Here is a 26,680-nt window from a genome sequence, read left to right on the forward strand (position 1 = left end):
TGAGGATTCTCTGTAATTTTTTTTTATATATGAAATTTATTGACAAATTGGTTTCCATACAACACCCAGTGCTCATCCCAAAAGGTGCCTTCCTCAACACCCATCACCCACCCTCTCCTCCCTCCCACCCCCCATCAACCCTCAGTTTGTTCTCAGTTTTTAACAGTCTCTTATGCTTTGGTTCAGCGTCGCTCCTTATCAGGGAAATACAAATCAAAACCACACTCAGGTATCACCTCACGCCAGTCAGAGTGGCCAAAATGAACAAATCAGGAGACTATAGATGCTGGAGAGGATGTGGAGAAACGGGAACCCTCTTGCACTGTTGGTGGGAATGCAAATTGGTGCAGCCACTCTGGAAAGCAGTGTGGAGGTTCCTCAGAAAATTAAAAATAGACCTACCCTATGACCCAGCAATAGCACTGCTAGGAATTTATCCAAGGGATACAGGAGTACTGATGCATAGGGGCACTTGTACCCCAATGTTCATAGCAGCACTCTCAACAATAGCCAAATTATGGAAAGAGCCTAAATGTCCATCAACTGATGAATGGATAAAGAAATTGTGGTTTATATACACAATGGAATATTAGGTGGCAATGAGAAAAAATGAAATATGGCCTTTTGTAGCAACGTGGATGGAACTGGAGAGTGTGATGCTAAGTGAAATAAGCCATACAGAGGGGAAGGATTCTCTGTAATTTTTAAAATTCAAACCTAGGAGAGTTCTTGTAAAAGCTGAAAGAGGAGGGCACTTGGGGCAAGGGCACATGACATTTGGGGCAAGGGCTTGGAGGAGGCCACAGCGTTCAAGTGTCCATGCTTCCCTGATAAGGATGCAGTGGGGAGGGAGTAGTGATGGTTAGGTTAGGCTGGCACATGTGATCCACGTGTGAGGGTGGAGACTCTTTCCTCACTCTTCTCTGGAGTGAGAGAGTGAGATCTGCACCCTGCCCCCACAGCTGCGGGTGAAGTACTGGATGCCCTCACCATCTACCTGGGACCATGGCCAGTCATCAACCTGTGTGGGTACAAGGCAGTAAGGGAGGCCCTGGTGGGTCAGGCTGAGGCTTTCCCTGGCTGAGGGCACATCGCCATCATTGATCCCATCCTCAGGGGAAGAGGTGAGTGGGGCATAGGGGTGGGTTTGGGGAAAAGAGGTGGGGACATCCCATGTGTCCTCCCAATCTTCCATCCATGACCCACCAATCAGGTATGATCTTCGCTAATGGAAAGTCTTAGAAGGCCCTTCAACAAACCTCTCAGGTCACCATGAGGGACTTTGGGATGGGGAAGCGGAGCACTGAGAAACGAAACCAGGATGAGGCTCAGTGTCTGGTGGAGGAACTGAGGAAATCCCAGGGTGAGCCCTGGGGACTTCTCAGGAGTTGGAGGGGCAGGCAGAGGGTGGGACAGAGAGATCCAGAGACAGAGAGATGCAGAGACAAGTTCAGGAAAAGGGAGAAGGAGACAGAAAAAGAGAAAAATAATGAGGAAAACAGGGAAGGAGACAGAGAGGTGGAGAAAGCAGACAGAGAAAGCAAGACAGAGGAAAAACCCAGGATACCGACAAAGATCAATCCAGAAGTAGAAACTATAAGGAAAAGACTTAGAAAGAAAAAGGTAAGGAGAGAAATAGAGTCAGGGGAAACAAAGACTGACAGTGAGGCCAAGGACAGGGCCACAAAGACAGACGGGACACAGAAAGAGAGAGAACAGAGTGGAAGGGGCTGATTCTCAAACAAAGACTCAAACACAAGACCAGACAAAGACACAGGTGCACCAAGAAGGTCACACCAAGACAGAGCCCAAGAAAACCATGAGACACAAAGTGCAAAATGCCCAGAAAGAGGTGTGATAAGAGACATAGTGAAAGCCAGGCTGGCCAAGAGAAAGAGAAAGAAACCAACCAAGCTAAGAAGGCACCAGCCAGGTCAGAGCCTTCCAGAAGGACAATGCAGTCCTCCACCCACCGCCCACCCCCATCACCCTGTGACCTATCTGGATCCCACTTTCCTCTTTCACTCCACCATGGCCAACATCATCTGTACCATCATCTTTGGCCAGTACTTTCAGTACCAGGACCCCAGAATCTTAAGGCTGCTACATTGAATGAATGATCTCTCCACTTTTGCCAGCTCTTTCTACAACCAGGTGAGGCCAAAGTTTCCATGGTGGGCCAGGAATTGGGATGGGTGGAACTTGGGAAGGGATCAGATGTTTTTTCTCCTAACACTGAGGCAAGAAGGCATCAAGATCGGTTTTCTGTGCACACACTTACCCTCTACACCCTTCTAAGTGAGGCAATGAGTCCAACTGGAGGTAGGAATCAGGCCTCAGGAGAGGGTAGCCTGTGAGAGAAATCCCAGCAGAGGTAACAACGCACTTGTTCACATGCCACTGAGAGTATTTGTATGAGTGCTCAACTGGGAGGCACATTCCCAAAGGCTACGGGATGAATTAAGCCTGTCAGATATTGCTGTGCTATGCAGGTGCTGTGCTATACAGCCTCAACCCTTGTAGCACCAGCCCAGAGAGAACAGATTCTGGGAACTCCTTGCTTCTTCCCTGGAGATGTTTGAACTCCTTTCCGGCATCCTGAAACACTTTCCTGGTACCCACACTCGAGTGTACAACAAAATTCAAGAAATGGAAGATTTTGTCCCTGAGAACATCAAGAGGCTGGACCCCAGGGCCCCGCAGGACTTCATTAATTCCTTCCTGGTCCACATGGACAAGGCAAGGGCGAGCTGGATGGGGGGCAGGTGGGAAAGAGAGTGATGGGCACATTACTGACATTGAGCTAATATGTTTGGATATGATGTATGCATTGTTTAAATGCTGAACTACTTCCCTATGTGTTGGTAAGAAAGCCACTAGTCCATCCCCCTTCGCACCCCCTATTCCCTCCTCAGCTTCCCTAAGCTCTCCTGGAATTCCTGTTATGAGATAGCAACTGCCCCTGCAGGGGGTCTTCAAGACCCTTCTCCACCTTCTCCCATTCTGATTGGTCGGAAGCCCCTGTCTGTTCTGATTGGTCAGAGGTTCATGTCTGTTCTGATTGGCCAGAACCCCCTGTCTGTTCTAATTGGTTGGAGGTCCGTGTCTGCTCCATTGGCCAGACACCCATATCTATTCTGATTGGTCAGAGGTCCATGTTTTTTTCTGATTGGTCGGAAGCCCCTGTCTGTTCTGATTGGTCGGAGGTCCATGTCTGTTCTGATTGGTCAGGGGCCCACGTCTATTCTGATTGGTTTGGCAAGTGTCATACTGGTTGTTAAACATCTTCAATATCACTCCTGGATGCGCAGCTGCAAGGAAAGCAAAGACACCCAAAGACAGAAAAGATGAAAACCAAAAAATATCAATCCCTAACATATATTGAGTACTTACATACCTAGTATCAACATAACCCCAGATGATGAACTACACGATAGAGAGGTTAAGTTCCTTATCCAAAGACACCCAACCAGGGAATGGTAGGGCTTGAGTTTGAACCTAGGCAGTTTGGTTCCAGAGCCCACACTTTTTGCTACATTGCTGACCTTGGATAGAGAGAAAAGGAAATAAGAAAAAAAGAAAAACTGGCACAGAGTAACAGGGGAGTGGGCGAGAAGAAAAGAAGACCCAGAAGCTGGGTATCTTTGCAAGGGGAGATGTTAAGTAAGGTAATGTCCTTTGCTATTCCCCAGGAGTTCCTGAATCCTGAGAGTGAGTTCCACTGTAAGAATCTCGTCTACACAGCGGTCTTACTGTTGTTTGCTGGCACAGAGAGCTCCAGCACCACTCTCTAGTTTGGGATTCTACTCCTTCTTAAGAACCCTGGTATTTTAGGTGAGCTGGGCTTAGGGTGGTTGAGGGCCAGAAAGGGTGGAGGGTCTTGCAGCCATGCTGGAAGGTGGTCACGTGATGGGTAAGGACATACAACTTCTAGCCTGGTCAGTCCAAAAAATAAAAGATTCACCCCTGTGAAGATTGGTAACTTATGATAAAGCTTTGTTGCTAACAAGGCACTTTGAAGTTGACAGAATAATTTAGTTTACAAAATATTTTTCATTCAATTAAGCAACCCATAGTTTGAAAGGTACTTTCGTACTTATGAAGTACGTAAGGTGGTTGTAAAATGCTTTCTGGTTAATGAAGCTTGCCCCAGTCACAAAGAGTACTATTGACAAAGCATTTGCAGTCTAAAACAGCACATGGCTCTTTTTTTTTTAACCTCTTAAAAAATTTTTTTTTATTTGTTATTTTTGAGAGAGACAGAGGGCAAGCAGGGAAGGGGCAGAGAGAGAGGGAGGCACAGAAGGGCTTGAACCCACAGACTGAGAGATTGTGACTTGAGCTGTAGTCGGCCACCCAATCGACTGAACCACCCAGGCGCCCCCTTAAAGCACATGGCTCTTGACACAACGCTTTGAGATTGACACTTTGAACTTGACAAAGAACTTGACTCTTTGGAGCAGCTTGCTGATTTACTAATTAAAAAGCCCCTCAATTGTTTCTCATGTTGGTGGTCTGCAGATCAGACTTGGAGAAATTCTCATCTAATCAAATTCCCCTATTTCACAGGTAATCAATTTCAAGGTCAGAGTGGGGAAGTGGCTTATCTAAAAATCACATAGCAAATCACTGGGACAAAAGGATATGACACCAGTTTCAGCCATAATCCATCTTTAGTTAAAAAAAAAAGTGGCCAAAGTTTGAATGAATTTCCACACACCCATCATTACCCAAGTGATCTCCACTCATAACTAGAGTGGAAACATCAGACAAGACTTCCCTACAACAAGGCCATTGACTTTCTTTCTCCATGCTTTCATTGAGAAGGAACAATAACATAACATCTTAAGAAAAGTTCACAAGACCCTCCCCCCACAGTCTGTAGGTCATGTTTTGGGTGACTTGGTTGAACCCACTATAATGGTCATTCATTGATGTTACCCACCCTGCCACTCTCATCATTTTTAGAGAAAGTCCGGTGGAGATTGACAGAGTGAATGGCTCACACCGTCTTCTAGCCCTGGAAGATTTGGCAAAAATACCTTATACAGATGCTGTCATCTGCAAAATTCAGAGATTCAGTGACGTCATGCCCCTTGGCATCCCCCGCTCTGTCATCAAGGACACTCACTTCTGGAGATACCATCTGAGACAGGCAGGATCACAGAATCCTGATGCAGTCTTATGATTCATGTCTCTGGTTGTTAGACTATAATGAGAATTTTTATTTCCAGATTTCTGTGGGAAGAAGGGAGATTTTAGAAATGTAGAAATGTCCTCTCTCTTCTGTGTGTGTGTGTGTGTGTGTGTGTGTGTTTTACTGTATTAGATGTCAGGAAGACTGAAAAAATACCTCTTGAAATATGTTGTACAATAGAGCTTTTTTTACAAGCTATTTTGTCATCTCTCCTACTTTCCTCCTTCATGAGAAGACATTCAAAATTTGATGTTTCTCTTTCCACAATTTCTTTAAGTTTATATGAAAACATACTGCATATATACACACACAAAGACCGGTTCATATTGTATCTATCACTTTGCGGCTTGTGTGTCCAGTGTGCCTGTCTCCTTTCCACCTGTCTTTATGTCTATCTCATTGCAACGTGTCACTTGTCTTGTGTGTGCGTGTGTGTGTGTGTGTGTGTCTTTCTTTTTATAATATAACAACAGTATGCTGTTGATATATTGTCAGGTCAATAGGTATGGTTCTAATTAATTTTCTCTGTGGTCGCACATGTTCCCAAGCATAGATATACCTAGGGTTAGTATTCATATTATCTAATCACCTAATGGCACTAACCCATGAGAACACAGGCATACCTCATTTTATTGCATGTCGCTCTTTTGCGATTTGCAGGAACCGCGTTTTTATAGGTTGAAAGTTGCGGCACCTCTGCATCGAGCAAGTCTCTCGGTGCCATTTTCCCACCAGCATTTGCTTACTTTGTGTCTGTGTGTCATAGTTTGGTAATTCTTGCAATATGTCAAACTTTGTCATTATTATCATATTTGTTATGGTGATCTGTAATGAGTGGCTTTCTGAGATGGAATCTACTCCTGGCGGGCATGCTGGGGAGACTGTTGATATGACAACAAAGGACTTAGAATATCACATAAACTTACATGATAAAGCGGTGGCAGGGTTTGAGAGGACTGATTCCAATTGTGAAAGAAGTTCTACTGTGGGTAAAACGCTGTCAAACAGCATCGCATGCTATAGAGAAATCATTTGTGAAAGGAAGAGTCAATCTATGAAGCAAATTTCATTGTTGTCTTATTTTAGGAAGTTGCCACAACCAGGGGTGCCTGGATGGCTCAGTTGGTAGAGTATGTGACTCTTGGTCTCAGCATTGTGAGTTCAAGTCCTGCGCTGGGCATGGAGCTTACTTCAGGAAAGAAGGAAGGAAGGAAGGAAGGAAGGAAGGAAGGCAGAGTGGGAGGGAGGGAGAAGAAAGAAAGAAAGAAAGAAAGAAAGAAAGAAAGAAAGAAAGAAAGAAAGAAATTGCCATAGCCACCCCAATCTTCAGCAACCACCACCCTGATCCATCAGCAGCCATCAACATTGGGCAAGACCCTTCATCAGCAAGATTAGGACTTGCTGAAATCCCCAAAAATGGTTGGCATTTCTTAGCAAAGTATTTTTAAATTAACTAATTTTAACCATTAAACTTTGTTTCAGACATAATGCTATTGCACACCTAATAGACTACAGCATAGTGTAAACATAACTTCTATATACACTGGGAAACAAAAAAATTCATTTGACTCACTTTATCGGGCTACCCATTTCATTGCAGTGGCCTGGAATAACACCTGCAATATTTCCAAGGTATGTCTGTAGATCCTGCCTCTTGTATTTGAGTTGGGTCTTTGGAGGCTTCCAGTGATCCAGATGTGAATCTTTTAGTTGATGCGTTATAGAGAAGTCCAAAGAGATTTGGGGAAGAGGGTAGTCTGCGAGGATAGCTAGAGGGATCAGGACACAACTATTAACCAAATAGGGCAAGGTTATTTCGATAGATCAACCACTAACTGTAGAGCCATGAGTGGATGAGGCTTATTATCAACTGCGGATGTACCATAAGTGAGTCAGCCACTCCTTGTTGATACCCACTTGGGTCCTCTTGACTTTGATACCCTCTTAGGCCACAACCCTGTATCCCATCTTGAACTCTGTCCTCCATCATCCATTCCACTTTGAGAAGCCAGAAGCCTTCCACCCTGGCCACCTCCTGGATGCGGAGGACAACTTCAAGAAGCAAGAAGCCTTTGTTCCATTCTCCCTAGGTAAGTTGGGCCCATCCCCACCTGCTCTCCACCTCTCCCTTGTGTGACTTTCTACCTTTGTCCAGCTCCAAACACCGAGTGAACATTTTTGAAAACTATGAGGATTCTGAAGGAAAGAGAAAGCAAGAAATATCCAAGGACAGAGACAGTGTGAGAGGGAAGGAAAAGGAGGGATCACAATGGGGAAGATAGAGACTAAACTAATGATGGAGATTAGGTGAAAGACAAACACACACACATGCTCACACACGTACAGGCAAAGAGCAGACACATGAATGATCCATTATTGAGGACCTGTTATGTGCCAAGAACTGAGAAAGGCATTTGAGCTTTTCTTTCAAAATAAAAATAACTTTATTGTTTTTTCTAATTTGTATCCAACAAGGAAGCAATAAAATTGAAAGTGAAAATCATCTGTAATTCACTACCAAAATCAGGCTTAAAAAAAGTCTAAGTGGCTTTATTAACTGATTTATGAGTTGGGAAGAGGAGCTCTAAAAAACCGGATGTGTTAATATTACAGAGGATGTCTTTCCAAATTTTTTATGAAATACATGCACACACACAAAGGTAGGTGATGGATGGATGGATGGATAGATAGATATATAGATGATAGATAGATAGATAGATAATCCAATTTTTTATGAAATACATGCACACACACAATGGTAGGTGATGGATGGATGGATAGATAGATAGATAGATAGATAGATAGATAGATAAAAGAAAGGTAAGATGAAAAAGAGAACAGTAGGGAAGGGAAAAGAGGAAAATTAGTTGATTTACTTCTTATGAGCCAGTTAAAATCCAAGCCCCAGACTAGAATGAGGCCCAGGAAGGACTTAGGGCATAAAAATATAAGGGATATTAACTCTTGTGGTTGTACAAGTGCTTTGATTCACTTATCAAACAGCTCAACTTTTAGCCACTGACTTGGAATTGATCATATGCTAAAATTTTAAATCTCCTTACGTCTATTCTGCACTTATTTATACAGACCCATATTGACACTGATTCACTGATCTGTCTTTTCTAGCGCTACAATACTAGTTGAATTATTATACCCATATAATATATTCTAATATTTTACAAGGGCTAGTCCCCCTCCATTCCTCTTCTTTCTCAGATAGTTATATGGTTCCTGTAACACATTTTGTTCTTCCAAGCTTAATTTTTTTAAAAAAATCTTAACGGTTATTTATTTTTGAGAGAGAGACACACACAGTACAAGCTGGGAAGGGGCAGAGAGAGAGGGAGACACAAAATCCAAAGCAGGCTCCAGGCTCTGAGCTGTCAGCACAGAGCCTGATGTGGGGCTCGAACCCACAAACTGCGAGATCATGACCTGAGCTGAAGTTGGACTCTTAACCAACTGAGCCATCCAGGCACCCCATTGTTCTTCCAAGTATACTTTTAAATGATTTTGTCAAGGTCTCAAAAAATCCCACTAGGGTTTTACCAGGATGAATTTAAATTTGCAGATTAATTTAGATAGCTTTGACAACTTTAAAATTTGAGATATCGGGGCGCCTGGGTGGCGCAGTCGGTTAAGCGTCCGACTTCAGCCAGGTCACGATCTCGCGGTCCGTGAGTTCGAGCCCCACATCGGGCTCTGGGCTGACGGCTCAGAGCCTGGAGCCTGTTTCCGATTCTGTGTCTCCCTCTCTCTCTGCCCCTCCCCCGTTCATGCTCTGTCTCTCTCTGTCCCAAAAATAAATAAACGTTGAAAAAAAAAATTAAAAAAAAAAATTTGAGATATCCCCAACAAAAAGGTAATGTGTCCATTGAAGTCACGGTCATACCATTTGCTGGTAAGTGGGACTTTCGTTTTCTTAATTAGGTTTTACATATTTCTTGCTAAGTTTTTTTCTAAGAAACACAGGAGGAGATTGGGGCTATAGTTCAAAGTGCCTCTTTGTCTCACCGAGCTCAGGATGACATAGACATAACTCAGGGTGGGGGGCTTACCCAGCAGACATTTATTTTCCCACAGTTGTGGAGGTTGAAAGTCTAAGATCAGGGTGTCACTATGGGTGGGTTCTCATGAAGCCTCTTCTCCTGGCTTGCAGACAGCTGCCTCCTTGCTGTGTCCTCACAAGGCAGGGAGAGAGAGAGAGAGTTCTGGGCTCTGGTGTCTCTACCTCTCTTTACACGGACACCAATCCCATCATACAGGCCCCACCCCTGTGACCTCATTGAAGAAGAAAGCCTCTTCTCCAAATACCATCACACTGGGAGGTAAGGCTTCAACATATGAATTTGGGGGTGCGACGGGGGGGACACAATTCAGGCTGTAGCACTCTTTTAACATAGTATTTAAAATTTTTAAATGTTTATTTATTTTTTGAGAGAGAGAGACAGAGACAGAGAGAGAGACAGAGCATGAATGGGGGAGAGGCAGAGAGAGAGGAAGACAGAATCTGAAGTAGCTCCAGGCTCTGAGCCATCAGCACAGAGCCTGATGCGGAGCTCAAACCACCAACTGTGAGATCATGACCTGAGCCGAAATGGGATGTGTAATTGACTGAGCCACTCAGGTGCCCCTTAACATAGTATTTTAAATTGTTTTAATTAGTATATCAGAAGTTCAGTGGGCTTTTTGGGGGTCGGATATTTTTGTCAAAACTGGGCAATTTCCTTGTATTACTTTTATCTATAATAGTTTTTTTTTAATTTATTCTCTTGGTGTTAACATCTGAAAATAATATTTTGACTTAATTTTTTCTTATGTTAAATCATAACATAAGATTTTCCCTAATGTCATGGGCTAGCACTTACAGAATCATGTTAAATAATAGTAGTGATAGTGAGAAATCTTGACTATTCTGAACCTTAAGAAGGAATAATTTCTCAGGGAACCTGGGTGGTTCAGTCGGTTAAGCATCTGACTCTTGATCTCAGCTCAGGTCCTGATCTCACAGTTTGTATGTTCAAGCCCCAGGTCAGGTTCTGTGCTGGCAGCACAGAGCCTGCTTGGGAGTCTCTCTGTCTGCCTCTCCCCTGCTCATGTGCACACTCTCTCTCATAAATAAATATATGAGCTTAAAAAAAAAAAAAGAATATTTCCTTTTTCTCTGTTAAGCTTAATGCTGTCTATGACCCTTTCCATATATTTTATGGTTATTCTATTATATATTCTTCTCAATTTTATTATTTTATTTTTTTAATATGAAATTTATTGTCAAATTGGTTTCCATACAACACCCAGTGCTCATTCCAACAGGTGCCCTCTCCTATGACCCAGCAATAGCACTGCTAGGAATTTACCCAAGGGATACAGGAGTGCTGATGCATAGGGGCACTTGTACCCCAATGTTTACAGCAGCACTTCCAACAATAGCCAAATTATTTTTCTCAATTTTAAATCAAATTAAGGAAAGACCTTTTCCCCTCTCTGTTTTACATCAGATTCTTCATTTTTAAACATTTTGATCAGGATTTGATTTGGGTATTCTTTTGTTTTTTAATATTTTGAGAGAGAGCGCAAGTGGGTAAGGGGCAGAAAGAGATGGAGAGAGAGAATCCAAAGTAGGCTCTGCACCATCAGCACGGAGCCCAATGCAGGGCTTGAACTTACAAACCATGAGATCATGACCTGAGTGGAAATCAAGAGTCGGATGCTTAATTGACTGAGCCACCCAGGTGCCCTTGGTTTGAGTATTCTTAAATATCTTTTCGGCTCCTGTCATGATGGTCAAATTGTTTTTCTCCTTTGATCTGTCTAAAAAATAGTAGGTGTCTTAGTGTTGAGTCATGCTGTCCCCTAGAGCTGGAATAAAAGAGGCCCAGGAGGGCAGGGGACTTGACCGAGGCCCCGCAGAAAGTTGTGGCCTATGTTAGGGCGTGTGAGGCTGTGATGACCAACCTGAACATCTTGGCTTAAGGCCAACAAGTTAATTTCATGATCACACAACATTTATCCCCTCATCAAGTGATGGGCACATGGATTGTTTTCTCCTCTTGGCTCATGTGAACGGTGCCACTGTGGACACTGAATACAGGGTGGCCCTGCATTTGTTTTACTCTTCATCGGGAATGGAAAGCAGATGTTTTTCAGTCTCTGCCTTTGGGTGTCTGTGAAGACCCAGGCAGTACTGAAGATTGAATGAGGCCATACTGACAGAGGAGCTTGGCACCTAATGAGTGTTATTGAAGTGACTGCCATGTAAATAAATCCTCACCTTCGAGTTGAGGCTCCAGGAGGCAAAGTCACTGGCCTGAGGGCAGAGCTGGACACATAGGAGCCTGACGACTCCCAAGGGTGCCATAGAGAGAGATGGCCTGTAGGTAGCTAGTTCCTCTGTTTGAGACAATAGATGTGGGGGTAGGGGGGTTCCAGTCAGGAAAAGTAACCCCCCTTTCCCATTCCATCCTCTCTGCCTCAACCCCAGGCAGTTGCTTGGTCCCAGTGCTCAGGACAAGGGAGGCTGGGGGTCTGAGGTGGGTGAGAGACTTACTACATCTCAGATTACGGTCCTTAGACAGTCTGAGCTACAACTTCACAGCTGAGGGATAGGTCGCGGTTGAGGTCACACATGGAGCTCACCAATGTTCCTTCCCTTCCTTATTGGGGCGCCAGACAGCAAGACTCAGGCTCAACCGGAGCAGGTGGCCAGAAGGAAAGCTGGGGAAGCTATACTCTAACGTTAGGAGGAAAACAGGGCATTGATCTTTCCTCCAAGGGCTCTGGCCCACGGCTGTGCTGTGTGGGATTGAGGTTTCTTGGGAGGGGCTGAGGGAACAGTTCAGGGATTCTCCAGCAGGGGCAAGATCGGGGCTCCTGGCACCAGTCTTATGGGGAATCAGAGAATGGAGGGTGGAGCACAGAGAGAGCCAGGTGGGAAACTCTTGCCTTTTAGGACTTTGCTTTGGAAGTCTGGCAGTGTCACTTCCCCTGCATTCTACTGGCCAGTGCAGCTACGAATTCCACCCAGGTTCAAGAGGAAGGGAAGGAGAGGACATTGGATAGCCAACAAATCACACACATAACAAAGCAGGTTACCATCAACAAACATGCAGATATTTACAAATTACTTTGTTATCTAGTGTGCTCAGTACTTTATGATGTGGAAATGTCGGGGTTTGGAGCAAACAGTCAAGAAAGAATTCCTGGGGCACCTGGGTGGCTCAGTCGGTTAAGCGTCCGACTTCGGCTCAGGTCACGATCTCACGGTCCGTGAGTTCGAGCCCCGCGTCGGGCTCTGTGCTGACCGCTCAGAGCCTGGAGCCTGTTTCGGATTCCGTGTCTCCCTCTCTCTCTGACCCTCCCCCGTTCATGCTCTGTCTCTGTCTCAAAAATAAACATTAACAAAAAATAAAAAAAAAAAAAGAAAGAATTCCTGAGACATCTTCGGTGCAAAAGGTGGTTTTATTAAAGCACGGGGACAGGACCTATGGGCAAAAAGAGCTGCACTGGGGTTTGTGAGGGCAATTATGTGCCTTCAAGTTGGGAGAGGGTTAGGGACATCACAAGCCTCGAAGGTACTTGCAAAACAAGGTTTCCAGGACTCTGAGGGGGCTAGCTATAGTTAGGAAAAGGTCATTTATGAATGTTTAGTAAAATCTCAGTCATGAGACCCTTCAGATGTGTATCAGTGGGCCATATGCTTGGAGAATGATTGTTAGAGAAGGTAGAGATAAAGGATGTTTTCAAAGGTATTTCTACTGTGTTTAAAGTAGACACAGGACCCTGAGGCAGGGGTCTGGAAAATGTTAAGCTAAGATTGCCGCTTACCCTTAGCAAAGGGTCAACATCCAGGCAGCTGAGATCCCAGATGAAGGTCACTGCCTGTCTCAAGGACTTGTCAATTGGCTGTAAGTTGTAAGGATACTTAATTTTTTTTTCTTTTGCCTTTGTTTTCCACCTCACTTTACACTGCGTAAGAGACTTTGCCTCTTGTCAATAATTTATTATGAAGCATATAGCAATGTATTTATCTCTCCAAATTATTAAGTGTTTTGCAGTATAAGAGCACTTTGTAATTAATTACCAAACAATTTGACGTGGACAGATCATTTTGCGTTTAAAAATATTCTTTGCTTTCAGCAAAACTGTTTGAGATTTGCGGAGTATTCTGTAGTATACAGAATGCCTTGTTGTTTACAGGGCATTTTGTAGTTTTTTAAAATAGTTTGACATTTACAAAGCACTTTAACATTTACAAAGATTCCAAATGGCCCAAGTGATAAGAGTATTTGTAAACACTGTATGTGGTTTGCACAGCATTTTGTAACATAAAAAGATTTTTCTCTTTACAAAAGACCTCAACAGAATGGCAGGGTGCATTGTTATGAAGTGATTTTCCATTTTACAGAGTTCATATTTATTAATTCCTTTGTAACATTCACAAAAAAGCTGCCATTCACGAAGGGCTTTCCTTCTACCTATAGAACAGGTCAAAATAGAACAGCACTTGATGAAGGCTTAAATGTTTCCAAAGCACTTGGGGAGTAGTTTATAAGCCTTCCAGCTTTCATCTGATAAATGTTCATTTGGTGCCTACCTGGAGCAGACAGTGTGCTAAGGTGAAGGTTAAGCAACAAACCAGGGAGACGTCCTTGCCCTAGTGGAACTGCCATCAAGTGCGGGAGAAAATAAAAAAACAAAATCATGGCAGACAGTGATAAGCGCTATGAAGAGAGAGCAGAATTGACAAACTTAGGAAATAAATAGGAAGAGGCAGGGAGCTTAGTTAGAGCAAAGGTTTTCAGTCACAGAGCACTGCAAAATACTTCCCCCAACAAACTGGGTGTCTACAAAGTGCTTTCCTGTTTACAAAGCACTTTTGAAGTCATCGTAACACTTGACTTTTAAAAAAAATTTTAATGTTTATTTATTTTTGAGAGAGAGAGAGAGAGACAAAGCACGAGCAAGGGAGGGGCAGAGAGAGAGGAAGACACAGAATCCCAAGCAGGCTCCAGGCTCTGAGCTGTCAGCACACAGCCAGATGTGGGGCTCAAGCTCAGGAACTGGAAGATCATGACCTGGGCCAAAGTTGAATGCTTAACCTCCTGAACCTCCCAGGCGCCCCTTGACACTTTTTTTTAAGTTTATTTATTTATTTTGAGAGAGAGACAGAGACAGAGAGAAAGCAGGGAAGGGGCAGAGAGAGAGATGTGGAGAGAGAGAATCTGAAGCAGGCTCTGTGCTGTCAGTGCAGCGCCTGATGCGGGGTTCAAACCCAGGAATAGTGACATCACAGACTGAGCTGAAACCAAGAATCGGATACTCAACTGACTGAGCCACCAAGTGCCCCCACACTTGACTCTTAAAATAACTTTGGCAGATGAATAAATATCATAAACTAGTCTTGATTCTGGAAGATATTATCTAGACCAACCCAACATCTCAGACATTAGGATCTAAGAAGGGAGGTGGTTATCCAATATCTCAAAGGAGATCAATGGGGTGGGCAAAAATTGGAATCCAGGATTCCGGACTCCTCACAACTTCCCCACTCTATCACAATGCATGTTTACAAAAACGAGCTGGAATTAAAAATTAAAGTCATGTCCATATAGGACTTTTTACCCATATGACACTTGATGATCCCACTAAATAGTGGATGTCTGAGACCTGGCTTTTGGTCCTATTGGTTAGAGTATGGAATGGAAATGACTCCCCTGTTTAGTACCAATTTTCCCAGATTCACCAGTCCCTCCAAGGCTTTCTTGGAAAGCTGCTCCTTGTCAGTGAGGTTCCCTGACACTTACTTCATCCAGAGGAAACACAGGAAGAGGTTTACAAGGTGATTGGCCAGCTCACCCACACGCACTTGGCCACCAAGAAAAAAATCTCTGAACTAAAGCTGCTCCTTGTGAGATCCAGAGACCCTGTAATCTCTCTCCTTGTTCAAGTGCTTTGCCCTCCCCAGAAGTCTTTGTTTCAGCAATAACTCACCCCCAAGACAAGACTAGCTAGGGCCAGGAAAATTTGGAATGAGGGTCTTTATTCTAATGAGAGAGAACACTTTTGTTCACCAAAGTGTTCTGAGGGTCTTCTGCCAGGCTGTCTTTGGGAAGGAGACTTGTGTAACTCTCCTAGGATCACTCAATCCCAGGATATACTCTACCCCTAGCTTAATCCTTTATGACTTCACTGCTTTGAGAAGTGAGACATCATCTCTCTTAGCTTCGATGAGGAAGAGACATTCAAGGAGGATCCCATCTTTATCCCCTTCTCTCAAGGTAAGCAGACCACATCTACTCTCCACATTTAGGGTCTTGGGATGGGGACTGACTTTTCCTACTGGACCAGGGAACAGCAGTGGACCCTATTTATTCAGTCTCCCTATGGGAAACAAATAGACAAATTTTAAATATAAGAAAATGAGATGAGGATGCCTGGGTGTCTCAGTCAGTTAAGTGTCCGACTTCAGCTCAGGTCATGATCTTGCGGTCTATGAGTTTGAGCCCTGCATCAGGCTCTGTGCTGACAGCTTGGAGCCTGGAGCCTCCTTCGGATTCTGTGTCTCTGTCTCTCTCTTTTCCCCTTCCCTCCCCCTCAAAACTAAACATTAAAAAACTTTAGAATAATGATATTAAAACTATAGTCCTAAGTATAGTGTTTTGCTAAGTTCTGTGAGTTGTTCTAATGAATTAGTGAACTACTGAGAGGGCTGTAGGAAGCCCTGAATTTGTAGCCAGCTAGGCAGAAGTGTGGATGGCTTGGGGATACCTGAAATTTGTAGGTAGAAGCTGAAGTGGGGACAGTCCTGTGGGATGGAGCCCTTAAACCTGTGGAATCCAATGCGAATGCCAGGCAATCAGTGTCAGAATGGAATTGAATCACAGGCCACCTCACTGGTGTCAGCGAATGAATGACGAGACAGACACAGGAGCAAAGGAAGTATGTGAGGGAAAGAATCCGGGAAAGAAGAAGGAGAGGAGGAGGGGCCAAGGAAAAGAAGGGCAAGACCAGAAGGAGGGGGAATAGTGGGTAATAGAGTGACAAAGACACTCAGGAAGATGGTGAATGAATGAGTGAGTGAATAAATGAATGAATGAATGAAATGACCTTTTATGTGCCAGGCAATGTAGCAGGTATGTTCGTATGGTTTGGTAATGCATATTATGTAAATAATATATAATGTAAATAATGTATAATGCATATTTATTATGTATATATATGTATTATGCATGTGTATAATAGATTTTATATGTATATGCCAGAAAATCTGTTTGTTAAGACCTGAATCCAACTGAAAGTCTGGAGTCCTTCATTCTGGGGCCCAAGCTAATGGGGAAGCAGCTACCTCTCCTGCTCCTCTCTTGCTCCTCTCCTGCAGATGACAGCAGCATAAGAAGCTATCAAACCTGGGCAGCAGAGTTAAAGCATCTGTTTGCATCCCATTGGTTAAAGCAAGTCACATGGTCAACTCCAACATGGAGGGGTCTATATATTCTGCTCACAATGGGAGGTGTTGCAAAGTTACATGGCAAAGAATGTGGGTGTGTATATTCCTATAACAGAGGAGTGAAAATTCGGGAACAAATCAGTCTCTCTCAGGGAGTAAGGTTCTTCCCTTACCCAGTCACCATATAGCCAGAGGTCAGGCATGTGATCCAATCTATATTCATCAAGCGGTCATTCCTTGGAGTTTGAGCCTTGAGTCACTGGCAAGGAAGGAGAGACAGTAGCCATGGAATCTATGACTCATTTATGTCTTTCCAAAACATTTTTCTCTGTTTAAGAATCAGAGTCATGCCTATCCCCTGTACCAAACACTTCTACTACTTCTTATCTCTAGAGTGACTCTTCTTCAAGGGCTCACACTTTCTACCAGTTCTGCCCTGTACATTACTTAGAGTATCTATTCTTCCTAAGCCATCCAGTTGTTAATATTTTTTAAAATTTTTTAATGTTCATTTATTTTTGAGATAGAGAAAGAGAGACAGTGAGCAGGAGAGAGGCAGAGAGAGGGAGACACAGAATCTGAAGGAGGCTCCAGGCTCTGAACTGTCAGCACAGAGCCTGACGCAGGACTTGAACTCACGGACCATGAGATCATGACCTGAGCCGAAGTCAGATGCTCAAGTGACTGAGCCACCCAGGCGCCCCAAGTTGTTAATATTTTTTTAATCCACACATTCAAACATTCATGTAAGCCTTCAGCAACATGAGTTCTGCCAGAGTCCATCCTTGTAGACGTCTTGCCCCCAGGTCTTTCTTGTTACAACAGTTTTAGGAGCCCTGAAGGATTCAGTACTTAGGAGAGAGTCCAGAAGATACTTGGAAAAGTGTTCTGGAAAGGAAGCCATCAGAGCCTCAGAATCTGCTTTTGAGAAAAGAGCTGGTTGATTCCTTCTACATTAGTTTCTGTGATTCACATCATGTGACCCTGTTCTCTTGTCCAGAGATTCCACATCTGCACCAAAAGAAGGCAGCTTTCTAGAGGCTGGATGGGTGGTCAATGAGATTGACAAAAATCTGGCCAAAGGGACATTTTGAAATTATTCCCCACCCCTGGTGCCTTCCAAAGGGATGTTTTGGGCAGTCATATCATTTTTACTAGATTACCTCACTGTCTTGTCCACAGTTGTTTGGCTTAAAGACAATCTTCAAAAAGACAATCTTCTCATCTGTTGAGAGGACAAGGAGTCAATCCATGGGTTAGATCAATCCAATTCACTTTTCCAACACTATGAACCCAAAGTCACTTTGCTTGAGTAAGTCACCATGCCAGGGAAAGCCAGAAACACATTCAAGCCAAATGTTGTGGGTTCACAAAAGCCTTCAAGTAGGCATGTTGAGGGAAGCAAAACAGGAAGCTATGAGTCCCCAGGGAGATGCTGAGAGATACAGCCTTAATTCCCATAATGTGTTCCACAAAAGTACTTTCTGTATTTTTACTTGCATTTCCTTAACTCATTCTCAACAGGGAGATTATCCTGGGTGGGCTTGGCTTAATCACCAGCCCAGTCAGACCCTTCATCCACCAGCTCAAATAGAAGCAAGTGGGGAAGTCAGACTTTCAGGAGAAGGGGCATCAGACTCCCTCCCTGACTGGAGGAGTGTGAAAGCATTTATAGGCGTGTCTAAAACCCATCACGACATCCTTGAAAAGGTTTGGGCGAGAATAGGAATAGGAGGTTTGTGGGCCGCTGTTCGTGGTGCTGATGAGTGGTTGCCTTTCGGGCCTGTGGCTGCTTTTCCCAGCCCTGAAACAATGGGGACTCGCACAAACCCCTCCAAGCATCTGATGCAGCAGAGGAAGGAATGATATGGAAAGAAAAGGAAGGGCACCTGGACAGAGGGAGAAACAAACGTACAAAATCTGCCGAGGTGGCAGCATCACAGACAGCTAGGAGGAAGCAGTGATTTGTATTGACATCATTTCCCAATAATTGCACCTCTTAAGAAGTATGTATTTTGTTCTCACTGGGGGTGGAGCTCTTGTGCCATTGAAATAGTACAATTGATAGCTTTTGTTGTGCCCTCCCAGCTTCCACTCCTCCTTCTTCAGATAGCAGCACCGGTACTTAGCTCTGGGTATCTCAACATCCCCACTGGATGAAATCTACTTGGCCCATGCAAGTTGCCCCATGCAAGTTTCCCTGGCCACATGACCCAAGTCAGGTCCACCAGGTACTTAGTCCTCTCTGGATTTTGAATTTTGAGTGGTTGAGTGCCGCAAATAATGAGGACCCAGACACCCTACTGTGGCTTCCAGACCTAGCTGTCAATCAACACACCCCTGTCCCACTGGCCTCTCTCTTTCCTGAACCTCAGGAGTCCTTTCAGGCTGAGGACTGCTACACTTGCTGCTCCCTTTACCTGCGATTCTCTTTCATCTTTATTTCTCAACTGGCTTCACTTTCATCCTCCAGACCTCTGCATAAATGCTCTCTTTAGAAGATTGAATCAACTTATTTAAAGTAGCCCTCTAGGGGAGCCAGGGTAGCTCAGTCTGTTAAGCAGCTGACTTCAGTTCCGGTCATGATCTCACACTCCGTGAGTCTGAGCCCCATGTTGGGCTCTGTGCTGACAGCTCAGAGCCTGCAGCCTGCTTCAGATTCCGTGTCTCCCTCTCTCTCTGCCCCTACTCTACTCACACTCTGTCTCTGTCTCTCTGTCTAAAAATAAACATTAAAAACATTAAAAATAAATAAATAAAGTAGCCCTCTAATTAAATTACTTTTCATTTTCTTACTCTGTTTTCTTTTCCTTTTTACAATTTTTATTTATTTTTGAGAGAGAGAGCGCGCACGCACAGGCACAAGCAGTGGAGGGGCAGAGAGAGGGAGACACAGGATCTGAAGCAGGCTCTGCACTGTGAGCGCAGAGCCCAGTGGAGGGCTCGAACTCACAAACTGTGAGATCATGACCTGAGCCAAAATCAAGAGTCGGCAGCTTAACTGACTGAGCCACCCAGGTGCCCCACTCTGTTTTATTTTCTTGGTCCCACTCACTAGCCAACACATTATGTATGTATTAACTTGTTTATTATAGTCTACTTTCTCTACACTATGATGTCACTCTCTGCAGTATCTGTAGTGCCTGGAACACTGCCTGGCCCACACTAAGATCATATGGTCTTTTCTCCCCTTGACCTATTAATGTAATGGCTTACGTTAATACATTTCCTAATACTGAAACATCTTCTGTTTTTTAGACTTAGGAGAACTGAGGCTCAGATATCTAGAAGGGACTTTTCCAAAGTCACATAATCAGTCTGTTATGTTTCTCTAGGTCCTTTCCTTTTTTGTTGGGATTGCAGCAAGAGGGTTCCAAATAGATCAAAGAGACATTAAAAAAATTAAAAATAAGAAAAATGCACAGCTTAAACAGTCCAAGGCTAGGATGACAGCTCCATGTGTCTAGGGCACCAAGAAATCAAGGACTTAGGTGCCTTCTTCATGCCCGGCCACTTTCAGCGAGTGCTTTTAGTTCCTATGTAGTGCTTTTTTTATCTGCCTGGTTTCACATTCTTGCCTGGTTCCATGTTAGAATTAGCAAGAAGCAAGGATGTATGGGATTTTTGAGGTGGAAACCAAGGAGCAGCCATTTTTCTTTGAAGACTGCCGTAAGTCAGACACATTGGGAGACAGATTTAGAATTGGTGAAGGGTTCTGATTTGCCCTCGATCTTATTTTTCTACATACAACTCTCCTTCCCAATTGCTGGTCCTGCTGATCAAAAGTGGCCCCAAACCCACCATCAGCCATCTCACTTTGAACTCACAGAAGTGGTAGCCCAAAAAGCCAATAAGCTTCTAGAGAAGTCCCTCCCCCTTCGTGGTCTTTCTCTAACAATGGATGTGCCTAACATCCAGATTTCTGACTCACTCATCTGTCTCAGGGCTGTTTAATGAGCTTTCTCTGGTTCTTGATTCCCTGTTCAGATCTTTATCTTTCTAGCTAGTCCCACCATTTTGTAAGGTCTAATTTCTATAATAAATTCCTTATTCTGTAGTATTATAGTCACTTGAGTGGACTCAGGAATGAATCTTGCAGCCTCAGCCAAGCCTTCGGATCAATTTAGCCCCAGGCAGCAACCTCACAAGAGACCCAAAATAAAGTTTCCACCAGTATCATTTCTACCCAGTTTACCTAGTCTCTGTTGTTTCATATTTACTATGGCTTTACAGTTTGCATGGCTCAGGATATGAGAACAGAACGGCACAGAAGGGATATCTTTGGCAACTCATCTGGATGCACCTGAATCCACTTGGGACATCTCAGTCCAGACCAAAGAAACTTGGCAGCATCTGAAGAGTCTCAGAGGTCTTAAAAGCTCCTGAAATGGTACCAGGCCTCAGAATCTCTCTCCAGTTTCTTCCTCTGTATGAAGTGGATGTGGCACATAACAGCATGAAAGATACAGAACAGATAGCCAGAAGGTGGTAGGCATGTCCTGAATGCACTTCTTAGCACACCTACAACAATGGGTGCTCACCACATGGTTAACTTCTATACACTTAGATGACTGTCTTCATCCAGTACGTGGCTGTTGCTGGTTGGGTTCTTTGGGAAGCAGACTCTGACATGGAGTTTGGTCTGTAGGATAGTTATTAGGGAGTGTTGTTGGCATCAACCAACACCCATAGAAGGGAGACCAGGAAGCAGGAGTGGGTGGAGGAAGAAGTTAGCTCTGTGGCTGATTCCATACCAGCCTCAGCTAACTCCATGGGTGCTCTGGAGCAATATGGCTCATCAGAATTGTCCTGCATCTCCATCAATCGCTGAAGTGGGCTGCCCCAGAAAAGGCATGACCTTGGGTGAGGTGCACCCCTCCACCTCTAACTTGTATAGAAAGTTTGATTCAACGTGCAATATTTTCCAGCAAAAAGGCAACGTACAGGAAGGGGTGCTGTACACAACTGCTACAGAAACAAACACGATGCTGGAAAAGAAAGAAAAAAAGGTGGGATTTATTGGTGCTATTTTCCTGCACTCAAAACTAGACGGGCAGTTGCCATTAGCTCCAAAGTAGAAGAAAACAAAGCTGACACTGAAATAACAACATACAGGCTAATGTCAATATCAGTGAAATTTACTCACTGACTCACCCAACAGAAGGTCACTGCCAACAAGTGTTACTCTACACATCCATTAGTTAAATATACAATTTCATTTTTTCCAGTTTTTCTTTCTTCTCTTTTATTTATTTTTTTTTGTTTTGTTTTTAAGTTTTAATGCAAAGCCAACATCTTTGCTATCCTGGTGAGCATGCCCTTTTGCTCAGAGGGTCTCCTTCTTTGTTGAGCAGAGGTGGACCCTGACAGCTCTGACAGCTGGGGGCTGGTGACACTCTCAGCCACTGGGCTTGCAATTCTGCCTTGAAGGAGGGTGGGGACGACAAAGCTAATCCACCACCATGGGTCACAGGAATCCCCACATCTAAGGGGATTTTTTAATATTTTAAAAATTTTTTAATGTTCATTTTATTTTTTATTTTTTAAAAATTCTTTTTAATGTTTATTTTTGAGAGACAGAGAGAGCACGAGTGGGGGAGAGGCAGAGAGAGAGAGGGAGACACAGAATCTGATGCAGGCTCCAGGCTCCAAGCTGTCAGCAAAGACCCAGACATGGGGCTCAAACTCACAAACCATGGGATCATGACCTGGTGGAAGTAGATTGCTTAACCAACCGAGCCACCCAGGCTCCCCTAGGGGGTAAATATTATGGAACATGTTTCCTCTTCATTGGCTTAAATGTTTTTGATCCTTAATGAGCCTTTGGCTTTCCTTTTGCACAACTGAAGGGCTCACTGAAGCATCTTTCCCTAAAGAAAAAGGACTAAAACATGTCTTAATGCTAATTACAGTCAGAAAACTTTGGGCTTCCTCAAAATAGCAGTTTGGTCCTCTTTTCTAGCCTTTTGGATTTAAAAATTGTCAGGTCCTTGAAAATAGATGTCCAAACAAAAACTTTAACATGGATGTTTGTAGCAACACTATTCACAACAGTCAAGAGGTGGACACAACCCAATTGGCCATCAGCACCAAAATGTGTTCTATCCATACAATAAAATATTATTCAGCCATAAAAAGGAACAAAATTCTGATTCATGCTCCAACACTGAAACATTTTGAAAGCCTTGAAAACATGTTAAGTAGAAGAAGTCAATCGAGGGGAGCCTGGGTGGCTCAGTTGGTTAAGCGTCTGACTTTAGCTCGGGTTATGATCTCACGATTCATGACTTCGAGCCCCACGTTGGGCTCTGTGCTGACAGCTTGGAGCCTGGAGCCTGCTTCAGATTCTGTGTCTTCCTCTCTCTCTGTCCCTCCCCTGCTTGTGCTCTGTCTGTCTGTCTGTCTCTCTCTCAACATAAATAAACATGAAGAAGAAGAAGAAGAAGAAGAAGAAGAAGAAGAAGAAGAAGAAGAAGAAAGTCACAGAAGACCACATATCATAGTTGACTCTTGAACAGCTTAGGGGGTAGGTGGCACTGATCTCTTTTGTAGTTGAAAATCCATAATTAACTTTGACTCCCCCCAAACGTAACTACTAATATTTACTATTGACCAGAAGTCTTAACCAATAATATAACCAGTTGATTAACACATATTTGGTGTGTTATATGCAATATATATTATATTCTTATAATAAAGGAAGCTAGAGAAAAGAAAATGTTATTAAGAAAGTCATAAGGAAGGGGTGACTGGGTGACTCAGTCAGTTAAGCATCCAACTCTTGATTTCCTTTCAGATCATGATCTTGCAGTTCATAGGTTCAAGCCTCATGTTGGGCTCCATGCCGACAGTGTGGAACCTGCTTAGGATTCTCTCTCTCTCTCTCTCTCTCTCTCTCTCTCTCTCTGCCTCTCCTTTGCTCTCTCTCTCTCTCTTGAAAATAAATAAATAAACTTAAGAGAAAAGAAAATCATAAGGAAGAAAAAATACATTTACAGGGATATCCTTGGAATCTCACCTGGGTTCACCTGAATCCACTTGGGACATCACAGTCCAGGCCAAAGAAACTTGGCAGCACCTGAAGAGTCCCCCAGATCTTAGAAGTTCCTGAAACGGTACCAGGTCTCAGAATCTCTCTCCAGTTTCCTCCCTCTGTGGTGTATGAAGTGGTTGTAGCACATATCAATATGGCAGACACAGAACAGACAGCCAGCAGGTGGTAGGCATGTCCTCAATGTACTTCTTAGCACATCCAAAGCAATCCACACATGTTTATTGGGGGAAAAATCCACATATAAGCAGGCCCGCACAGTTCAAACCCACCGTGGAAGGGTCACCTGTATATGCTTTCATCTACACCAAATGTCCAGAGTAGATAATCCATAGAGACAGAGTGTAGACCAGCGGTTGCCAGGGGCTGGGGAGGAAGGAGGGGGAGTGGGTGGTGGCTGCCTAATAGATATGGGATTTCCACTTGGGGTGGTGAAGAAGTTCTGGAACTAGGTGGTGGTAACGGCCGCACAGTATTGTGACTGTAGTTAATGTCACTGAGTTGCACACTTCCAAGTAGTTGAAGTGGCAAGCTTTATGTTATGTGTATTTTGCCAAAATAAAAAAATAAAATATTAAAAACTTATTAGGATAAATAAATATTTTTTTTTAAAGGGGCGCCTGGGTGGCTCAGTTGGTTAAGTGTTCGACTTCAGCACAGGTCATGATCTCACAGCTCTTGAGTTCGGGCCCCACATCGGGCTGTGCGCTGACAGCTCAGAGCCTGGAGCCTGCTTTGGATTCTGTGTCTCCTTCTATCTCTCTCTCTGCCCCTCCCCCCGCTCATGCTCTGTCTGTCTCTCTCTCTCTCAAAAATAAATAAACATTAAAAATTAAAAAAAAAATACTTATTGGGTCCTGGAGCACTTGGGTGGCTCAGTGGGTTGAGCGACCAACTTCGTTCAGGTCATGATCTCATGGTTCATGGGTTTGAGCCCCACATCGGGCTCTGCGCTGACAGCTCAGAACCTAGAGCCTGTTTTGGATTCTATGTCTCTATCTGTCTCTCTCTCTCTCTCTCTCTCTCTCTCTCTGTGTGTGTGTGTGTGTGTGTCCCTCTCCTGCTCACTCTCTGTCTCTGCCTCTCTCTCAAAAATAAACATTAAAAAACAAACTGATTGGTCCTGTAGTAGTCAGTCACATCACCTGGTGCTTCTTCCCCATTACCCTCCTGGCACCGAACGGCTTCCGCCCTGGTACCCAAAGCCCCTTTCACTTGGGGGAAGCAGACCCCAGAGGAAAAAGTCGGGTATCGGCCTTCCTTCTAAAACCTCACCGCACAGCAGACGGTGGTTGTTCCTCAGGGAAATCCCTGCAGCCCCAGCCCAACCGCCCTACGGTCGCAGCCCCTCCTCCCGCAGGGGGCGCACGAGCCCCACGGTGACCCGCTTGACAGGCGGGCCCCACCGAGGTCCTCTGGCCAGAGCTGCAGTCACACCCACCCCGCCGCCTCCCAGGCCAGATCTGTGGGTGGGTGGGGGAGGGGCCAGCCTCGGCCAAGGTTGGTGCTTGTTTTGTTTCCAAAGGAAACAGTTTCAACCAGCAGGAGCCAGAATTTAGATTATGAAATCAGAAGTCAGGCCTTGTCGGGAATGGGCGAGAGGGATGGGGCAGTTGGGGGGTGGGGAGGGTGAGAGGAAGCAGGGAGGAGAAGCAAGAGGAGGAGGGGGAGAAGAAAAAGAAAAAGAGAGGGCCAGCCACCTTCACCCCTGCCCTGCTCTAGAGCCCCAACTCAGGCCTCAGCTGCACCTCTCACCTGGAATGTTGCTGTCTACTATTAAGTTATCCCTTATTATTTCCTGTGGAGTAGCCTCTCAAGGAGCAGCAACACAGCAGGGATTGAGACAGTAGGTGTCCTGCCCTCACAGAGCACATGGTGGGAGAGACAAACCTGCCCCCCCCCCCCAAGAGCGACAGTCCAGAGGGGTCAGGGCTGGGCTGGGAGACACAGGCAGGGGGTCACCACCCAGATGGTAAGCTCTCGGGGAGTTTGGACAACCAGCCTCTCTCTGTTCCTCCCTGCCCTCCTGCCTCCTGCTTCTCCCTGCCTGTCCTTCTTCATCTCTTTACTCCCCCAGATTTCTCACAGGTATCTGCTCAACTGAGTGGGAGGTTCACTCCCAACCTCCCCAAGCAGGGCTCTCTCAGGAAATGTGAGGCTGGGAGAGCTGGGGTGTGTGTCCCTGAGCATGTATCAACAGGAGCCAGGCCCTGGGAGATGGCTGCCTGCCTGGACACAGCTGTCTCCCCGACTGGGGACATGGTGAGGGAGGCACTGGGCCGCCGGGGTCACTGCTGTGTCCCCAGCACCTCGCACTGTAATATTCTGGTGAAATCTAACGAAGGAAGTTTCCCTCCTAAAAGTATTTCCAGCTTGATATTCCCTTTTTTTTTTTTTTTTTTGAGAGAGAGAGAGACAGACAGACAGACAGAACACAAGTGGGGAAAGGGCAGAGAGAGAGGGAGCACAGTATATGAAGCATGTTCTAGGTTCTGAGCCGTGAGCACAGAGCCCGACACAGGGCTCGAAGTCACAAACCGTGAGATCATGACCTGAACCGAAGTCAGACACTTAACCGCTGAGCCACCCGGGCGCCCCCGAGGTGGATATTCTTTACTCTGTTAATTCACCATAATTTGGGATCTGGTTCTTAACTTTTGTTTTCTTAGATTCCATATTTGTGTGTGACTTTGAATTATCCAGTGCTGTGACTTGGAGCAAGTTTCTTAAGCTTTTTGTCTCACTTTCCCCATCCATAATCCCCTCCTCCAAGGCATGTGGAGATTAACTGAGTTAATACTTGTGAGAAAGGCAGATAGAGCCACTAGTGGTCCAGGGGGAGCCTTATACATGAGTTTATTGTCTTTACCAATCAACAAAGGTTTAGTGAGCACGTACTACATGCTAATGTAGGCACAGGGGCTGTATAGCAAAGAACATGAAAATCAAAGTCCCTCCCCTCATGAAGGCTGTAAATTCTAGCAGG

General features: G+C 44.5%; 3 long non-coding RNA genes across 6 annotated transcripts in view; 1 reads left to right on the forward strand and 2 right to left on the reverse strand.

Moving 5' to 3' along the window:
• Positions 1-609: 609 nt before the first annotated feature.
• LOC109494794 lies at positions 610-9,534 on the reverse strand. Its single transcript, XR_002149855.3, has 3 exons — positions 9,256-9,534; positions 6,771-6,966; positions 610-3,311 (listed from the first exon to the last, which is right to left on the reverse strand). It is a non-coding gene; the product is annotated as an uncharacterized LOC109494794 (long non-coding RNA).
• Positions 9,535-15,375: 5,841 nt separating this feature from the next.
• Positions 15,376-21,870, forward strand: LOC123382289. The gene is made up of 2 exons (XR_006590442.1): positions 15,376-15,474; positions 20,877-21,870. It is a non-coding gene; the product is annotated as an uncharacterized LOC123382289 (long non-coding RNA).
• The window catches only part of LOC102899950, a 45,038-nt gene continuing 38,613 nt past the window's right edge, over positions 20,256-26,680 (reverse strand). For 3 of the 4 annotated variants that reach the window (XR_006590441.1, XR_006590439.1, XR_002149851.3), the window contains 2 exons: positions 23,662-23,750; positions 20,256-21,631 (listed from right to left, as the gene is read on the reverse strand). This is a non-coding gene — a long non-coding RNA (uncharacterized LOC102899950). Of the gene's footprint in view, positions 21,632-23,661; positions 23,796-26,680 lie in introns of all 4 variants that reach the window. The other variant, XR_006590440.1, reaches the window with a different exon arrangement.

Source organism: Felis catus, chromosome E2 (genome assembly GCF_018350175.1).
Source record: "Felis catus isolate Fca126 chromosome E2, F.catus_Fca126_mat1.0, whole genome shotgun sequence".
Classification (NCBI taxonomy): Eukaryota; Metazoa; Chordata; class Mammalia; order Carnivora; family Felidae; genus Felis; species Felis catus.